We start from the raw sequence: 6,487 nt of genomic DNA on the forward strand, positions 1-6,487 counted from the left end.
TGGTTACATGCAGCCGCACCAAACATGTCGGGCCAAGCCCCCAGGGCCCTCACCCACCCCTGATAAGTGTTTTTGTCGTTGCCTTCCAGCTTTCTTTGCTTTTACCGTGGCCCATGAACCATTGTTAGACAAGACCATATTGGTAGCCCTCTAGGCCTACCACTAGTAATGTGGTAAGTATCATTATTTGATATTTTCACTATCCCTATCTCATGTGTGCCCCTCATTTATTATTATGAACGCCCACATTAAGTATACAATTATTTGATGTGGTGTCAACTAATTAGCAAATTGCATGTTTATAGTTTGCACTCATGGAAAAGCCTTTGTTGCCTGGGGTCCCTGATAGTGGTGTTTTTTTCATTTTAAGCGATGAAGCAAACTAGACCATAAGTCCTGTGGCCAGTCCATATCGTGCTCTGAATGAATAGTGTCTGTGTCAGTATACTTTCAGGCATTGGAGAGGGGTGCTGGTTAGCACAACTGATTAGCACATGTAGGAGGTCTCAGATTAATTGTAGCTAATGAGAGGGCTGCCCTTTGAATGTATTGGTTATTGATCCAACACAATCAAGAGCAGAAGGATATCCTGGGTCTCCAAAATGACTCACTCAGACAAGGAAACCACTACAGGCTGAGTGGATGGGTTTGTAGGGGACCTCAGACTGAGGTACGACATATAATTAGCTACTTGGTATATATTGACTAGCAATTAATAAGATAGTTATAAATGAGTTATTAAATTTGTATAGATCAGTGTTGTGAAGTGTTAGATGTATTCATACAGGGAAGAAGTTGAAGAGGCGGGGAATAAAAGCACAAACTGTGAGTATTCTGTGTATTAAAGTTTTCCATTTTATATACAGTCCTGTAGGCAAGGGAGAGGGAGAAGGAACAAAACAGCAACATTCTGAGACCCAAATGACCCAGGCCAGTACTGCAGGCGTCGTTAGCCAGGAGATGATGCGAGCAGTTGGGGCCATAATGGGAGAAATGACTGAACTTTGACCCCCTGCCCCCGTATCGATCTGCGGCTGTGTCCAGCTGGACCTTTCACTGGCTGGGGAGGGAATGTGAAGGGGAAATGCGTCCCGCTGTCAAGCCACACTGGGTGGGATCATTACTTACCCTCGTTGGCCATTGTGACAGTGACAAACCAGCCATCCCCGCTCAAACTGGAGCAGAGAACATGGTGATGTTGTGCAGACTAAGGAAGGTGAGGCTTTGGCAACCCAGGAAGGATAGCACACCATCCTTCATCATTGGCATTAAAATCCTAAATCTTAAAACTTGCCTAAATCCTAAAACTTAAAATATGTTCAGTATTTAGATTAATTTGAGTCTTTATCCACTTTATAGTTTATAACATTTCCCCTGTTTGTATGTTAGTGTTGAAAATGTATTTTGGGGGACTGAACCTGCTCAAACACACACCCACATTATTTAAGATGACTATCTAGCTTCTTATTTCCTAGTTTCGTCTTTTCATCCTCTCTGTACTCTTGATTCTTCCACACCTCTGCTATGGAGTTATGAGAGCTATGAAACCTTTTTTTTATTTCTTTTTAGGACCCTTATTTAATTCTCTTAACTTTCAGTGCATTTTCTTCCTATTATTCTTCCCTTTTGTTTCACCTCCATTTTCCCCCGACTCTGGTCTATCTATTCTCTATGCCCCTCCTTTACCTTACCCATACCTAGCCCCTGCCCAACCTCTGTTCCCCTCCTCCTGTGGCATTTCAATCCCGGGAAGGGGGAGAAGGGCCGACCTGTAGACTGGTAAAGAATTGGCTTTAAGGCTTTCTGGAATGGGTTGAATGTGCTGTAGGCCACGCGGGGAAAATAAGTAGCAAATGTAAGTAAGCATGAAATAGTTTTCCATAAATAATCGAATGACAACAGGCGCCATAATGGCATTGGAGGGCTGTAAAAGAATATGTAACCAATTTTTTCGCTATTAAAGTGAAATAGAAAGCAAAATATATAAGAGGCTGAGGGAAAGGTTTCATCTGGAGTCTGGGAATAAATTCCTTTATGGCACAGTGTAGGGTAGAAAAAGAGAGAGGAAAGGAGAGAACAAAAGAGGGAGGGAGGGAGAGAGAGAAGGAAATGGCCATAAGGGAATGACAATTCAGTCAAGGTCTTTGCAAAGGGGAAAGCAAAAAAAAGAAATAAAAAAAAGCAAAATAAATGAAAGACAGGTAGAAAAAGAATGTGACCATCACAAAGTCAATCGGTTAATAATTGTCTCAATTCTCATGTGTGTGCAGATACAGGGGGCCACTCATCTATTTGAGCACCGTTGGTTTGATTTGCACTTATGTTTTTACAAATAATCAATGTTTCTTTGCGCCTAAGCGTAATGGACAGATCCTGAATAGCACACCTTCTCTGCAAACAGATGGTGAGGGAGAGAGGGAGAGGTGAAACGGCAGCCCGCGACAGAAAACGGATAAGCAGTAAGATGTATGGGTTCCCTCCACTGACTCCAAGGAGACTAAATACTGGACTCCCCTTTTATTAAACCTATATACATGTTGATTTGTTTGTTTTACTTCAATAGCCCAAGGCCTCACATATGGCCCTGCGCCGATGTGCCTGCCACACGCTCATTCAAAACCACATGCATGGCCTTTATTCTAAACTGCATAATGAACTTGCCGGGATGATCCCTGGGCCTACTGCAAAATGGAGGGTGGTATGAGTAAAAAGTTAAACAAAAAAGGACAAAACCCATTTTGATCACTACATACCATCTGATGTGGAATATACCCACCCTGATAGCCATTCTGATACCTATATATGTACCATACTATCCAGTTGATTTTATTTTCATCTCCAGCTGGTCTAGAGGAGTAATGTATGTCTCTCAGACTCCAGGCTGTTAATTGTGCTCCCTGCTGGCATTTGAAGGAAAGACATAAACAGGAAAAGTCTGGATTTGTATTCTGTTGATCTGGGGTCCATCTGAGCTTGGTCCTTTATTTATGGCTGAGAAAATGGCTGACAATTCATTCAAGGCCTGCCCTGAGGACTGACTTGCAAATAAGACACCTAGTAGATCTGCCCTTCTTTTGTAAGGAGGAATTAAATCATGCCGGTGCTTTCAAGAAATTGAAAGCGCTATTTTTTTTCCTAACTGAGGGAAACATGCTTTATTTACCTGCAGATGTTCTCTTTTAAAAGTAGCAAAGTTTTAGAGCTGGTTAACACTGCACCGTGCACACACACACACACACACACACACACACACTGGCCTTTCTGTCCCTTTCTCTAGATATCTTTCAATGCTTTTTTAATGTAGTTCTGTTTTTTGTTCTGGTTTACCTCCTCTCATTGTACCTCAGCACTTAATTGACTGGTTAAAAGTAAGTGATTGACGCTTTGCTCTTTTAAGATAGTCATAGCTGTCCCTGGAGAGCTGGGGAAGTGTTGCTCTGATCCGCTGGCTGGTGATAAGGCAGCCTGGTGGTCCGACATGAGCCATTCAGGTGCTGGGTTGAAGTGTAACAGAAGCCGAGCGGCTGCAGATAGAGCCATGCCGCGTCTTCTGTTTGTGTTTCCACTCGGGTTTCCTGCCCTGATAGACGCGCAGCCACAGGAGAAGCCCGCGAAGCCTCCGCTTTAGCCCGTACGCGGACATCAGAACCTGCTGATCCACTCAGGGCTTAGGGAGCTCCCTTTACCTGCGATAACAACTGATTTTTAATGGCTTGGCATGCAGACCAGAGCTCAACACTCTGTAAGCTCAACACTCTGTAATCAGCGACCATGTTAATGCTACTGGCAAGGTGGAAAGTTCAAAGTATTTGTGTTGGAAAACAGGGAGCAGAATGGAGGGTTAGAGTTGTGCCAAAAACGTGTCCTCAAATCATGGCACAAACAAGCATTGTTTCCATTTGAAATAGTGGCCTCTGATTGAATGTCACTGTCACTAATTAATTGGACATCCAGGTACCTGAGCTACGGTGCAACTGTTGAATTCCCTGCACAATTAGCTCACCCTACTAAATTATTAGGCAGAGTACAGTGTAGCTAACTAGCCAGCTGGGTGTGTTTTCTGATTTACCTGGATTTACCTCTGTGACCTTTAATCCTAAAGTGTAGTAATCTGGTCACATTTGTCCTGTCTCTTTTCTGCTTGTAGACAGATCACCTGCAATGACAAATCCAGACATGATTGGCAGTCAATCGTGCAACCTAAGTGGGATGGCAGAAGTTTTGAAGCACAGGTCACAGTGAGAAATGTATCACACGCAACGCAGTGGGATGAAAAGAAGGAGACTCCTTTTAATGCAGGGTGAGGTCAGTCTGCAACACTTGAATCATTCCTGGTAAGTTTAGTTTGTGCTCATCCACTGTCTCGCTCTCGCACTGAGTCGCTCTGCCTCTCTATCTGTTTCTCCCTTCTTGGCTCTTTCTCTGCCATCACGACAGTCTAAAATAACACTTTCTCATTCTCCCCAGGACACAAACAGCTCCTTAATAATGTAACAATACAGAGAGATAAATGAGCTCAAGGGACCTGCTGATAGGAATTGTATATGCTGCTATTCTATATGCTGAGTGCAGTTTATAACATGATACTCTGGCTTTGCTCCCCTAATTTGAAGTTGCTGTGCTAGTTAGTCTGAAAAATACTCCTTAAGGTGTGTCATTATGAGAACAGGTATTTTTATTTTCTTTTTAGCACATCAAGGTGCTTTTCTACTCACAGCCCTCATCAGCAAAAGCATTTTACTCCTTTGCCAAAATGATAAGCATCAAAATTTTGTTTATTTGTTTATTTTGTTTATGTTTCTCCTCCTATGTGAAGTGAATCTCGTCTCTTTCATAAATCTTCAGTGCTGTGAGTGCTTCAGTACTGCGAAGCCCTTTCTCTTCCACTCAGTTGAGTAGGCCACCAGGGTCACATTTATATGTCTTTACACAGGGCTCGTGAATGGCCGCCTGATTTTACAGTTCTAAATGACCTGTGATAATCAGCTCATTAAAATGAGATCCTTCCACACATCGGACACGCTTCCCCGCTCATCTGAATAACAAATACTCAGCTGGGCTCCCTCTCTCTCTTCCCCACTTTTTTTCTCCTCAGAGGTATTCACCAGGCACACACTCCTGGTTCACTATTTAAAGTCCATGGGAGGGAAGAAGGGAAGAGGTTTTTCCTTTTTTCCTTTCTGTAGAGAGGGGTGCTGTCAAAAGAAAGTGTGAAAGTACCCGATTTTCTTAATTCATCCCTCGGGAGCGGATAAGTCTATCAATCTGCTAAATTGGAAAGCCATTAGGTGCCCTGGTTTATGTGTTTCAAGCTGTTAACTGGAGGCTGATTGATTGTTGTTCCTTTGATGGGATATGCTGATCTAATCTCACTGTGCTGCAGTTTGCAATAAATTACACAATTCATTTCCCCCCATTTAGAGGGAGAAAATGACACCTCCAGGCATGCCTTCGCTCCCCAGGCGAAAGAGCACAGAACCTATTTTATGGCGCCATTTAGCCTGCAAGCTTTCAGCGATCCTGACCATACCACTACCCCCCCACCCCACACACACACACACCCCACCCCACCACATCCAAAAATCGAAGCATAATCAAGGTGTATGTTTAGAAAATTTATTGTTATAATTTCCAGCCATAATCTCTTCCATTTTCTAGATGCCTGTGCCACATAGATCATCATCTAAAAAAGAGAGAATGGATAGCAGTTTAAAATTTATCGGTCTTTGATTCTCAATTATACGTGTTTATGACTTCATCTGTCTTCAGTGACTTCAACCTTTTCCATTACGGTGGAATATTATTTGTACGGAATCCATTAAATCCACAAGGCAGGAGTCTAATGGTGGGGCTGTGGCGATTTGCAGAGGGAAAAGTTTTTGAAAGGTTGGCTTTAGGAAAAGCGCCGCTGTTATGACACCAGAAATTGCTTTATTGATGGGCTGCTCTGCTGCCTGTGCATTTGGGCCATTTGTAACCCAGCCCATATCTATATCTCAGCACTGACACTGATAAGAAGGCCGGTGTAGCCCCGACCGGATTACGCCGTCGTAATGACATACACACACCGAGAGAGGGGGGGGGGGGGGGGGGGGGGTTAGGGAGAGAGAGAGAGAATGTGTTGGGTACAGGTAAGACCAGGTGGCCACGACATGCGTCGCCACAGCAGGCCACAGATGGGAGAGCAGTGAGGGTGCATGCGGAAGTGCTGCATAAGATGTCACCACTTTAAATGCATGCTATGCATTTGAATGACTATACTCTAAGTCTGGGTGTGGGTATGAATGTGTGTGTGTGTGTGTGTGTGTGTATGCATGGTTTCACATCTCTATGCATTAGAGCACATGCTTGGATGTCTGTGAATTGACCACCTATAAATGTTGAGCCCTTCTGAGCACTGACAACTGACACCGTCCACAACAGAAATGTTGCTTCATGTGTGTGGGTTTGTGTACCTGCACTTAAACTTTGATGTGGGTGGGATGGG

Source organism: Alosa sapidissima, chromosome 16 (genome assembly GCF_018492685.1).
Source record: "Alosa sapidissima isolate fAloSap1 chromosome 16, fAloSap1.pri, whole genome shotgun sequence".
NCBI lineage: Eukaryota > Metazoa > Chordata > Actinopteri > Clupeiformes > Clupeidae > Alosa > Alosa sapidissima.